Source organism: Dipodomys ordii, unplaced genomic scaffold (assembly GCF_000151885.1).
Source record: "Dipodomys ordii isolate 6190 unplaced genomic scaffold, Dord_2.0 Scaffold1375, whole genome shotgun sequence".
Classification (NCBI taxonomy): Eukaryota; Metazoa; Chordata; class Mammalia; order Rodentia; family Heteromyidae; genus Dipodomys; species Dipodomys ordii.
Genome location: NW_012268591.1, coordinates 1 through 1656, shown reverse-complemented (window position 1 = coordinate 1656; position 1656 = coordinate 1).

Genomic DNA, 1656 nt, shown 5'->3' with positions numbered 1-1656 from the left:
AATATATAATAATTATATATGTAACATATAAAATATAATATATAATCATGTATAATTACATATAATACATACTATATTATATATAATATTATATATATTATTTATAACACTATGTAGAAAACATTGTATTATGTATCTTATCTATAATGCATATTATATAACATCATATTATGCATGCTATATTACACATAGGAATATGATATATATAGTATTTTATGTATAATGACAAGGCTTAGGAGCTGGCCAAAGTGATACTCATTGTTTACTTACTCTCTACTGGAGCTGTCAGACTAGTAGATACAGGCTGTTTTGTTGTTTTTAACAAAGATACAATGTCAATACGGTTCGATACACTGAGAGAAGTTTAAGAAACAACGAAAGGGAGCAGCGCTCTCTGGCGGACCCGGCGGCGGCACCTCAGCGGCGTCTTCCGGGTTCCGCGGCGGCCCGCTGCGCTTTCGAGAACTACAACTCCCATCAGGCACTTCAAGGAAAGAGCCGGCGGAAGTGTAGTTGGGGGGCTACAACTCCCATCAGGCACTTCAAAGGAGGAGAAGGCGAAAATGTAGTTGGGGGGACTACAACTCCCATCAGGCACTTCAAGGGAGGAGCCGGGAGAAACTACCACTCCCATGAGGCTCCGCTCCCCGTCGCGCCACGTCGCTTTTAGGACTGTGAAGACCACTTGGCGCTCCCATCCCTCCCTCCCTCCCTCCATCCATGGCTTCGGTGGAGTCCCGGCGGGTGGGAGAGGGCGGCGGCACCTTCCAGCCCTATCTGGATTCCTGGCGGCGGGAGCTGCAGCGGCAGGACCCCACGCTGCTGTCGGTGGCGGCGGCGCTCCTGGCCGTGCTGTTGACGCTGGGTAAGGTTGGGGGCGCGTGGGGGGGTGGGGGGGCGCAGGGCCCGGGCTGAGGGCCGCGCTTCCGCTCCCAGGACCCGGATGTGGATGCTGAGGGGGTGGGGGTGGGGCGTCCTGAATGGGGAGACTGGGGGCTGGGGGGGGGCCTGGGTAGGTGGCTCAGGCCCTGGGTTCGATTCCTCAGCACCACCTAAGCAGGGACAGCGCCCAGGCCCTGAGTTCGAGCCCCAGGCCTGGCACCAACACAAAAACAGAACCGGGAGACTGACACCCTCTCTTTCCCCCATCTACCCACCCTCTTGTCTAAAGGGGAACCCCAGGAGGACCCCCCCTTCCCCTCCCCTGCTCCTTGGAGACCTCCAAAGTGGCCTCCCGGTGCTGGGGTGAAACAGGTGCTGTCCTCAGTGCTCTTAGCCCTGCCCTTGGGTACTTAATTGAGAAGTCTTAGGGGTTGATTGAGTTGGTGTGTGTGTGTAGGGTTTGATTGAGTGTGTATGTGTGTGTGTGTGTGTCGGTCGTGGGGCTTGAACTCAGGGCCTGGGCGCTGTCCCTCAGTTCTTCAGCTCAAGGTGAGTGCTCTACCACTTGAGCCACAGCGCCACTTCTCGTTTTCTGGTGGTTCATTGGAGATAAGTCTCACAGATGTTCTGCCCCTGTTAGTGTTGAACCGTGATCCTCAAAGCTCAGCCTCCTGAGTATCTAGGATGACAGGTGTGAGCCACCGGCGCCCAGCTGAGTGAGTTCTTGATGTTCTTCTCAAGTTGAGCTTTGGAGTCATTGAGGTTCAGGCTACC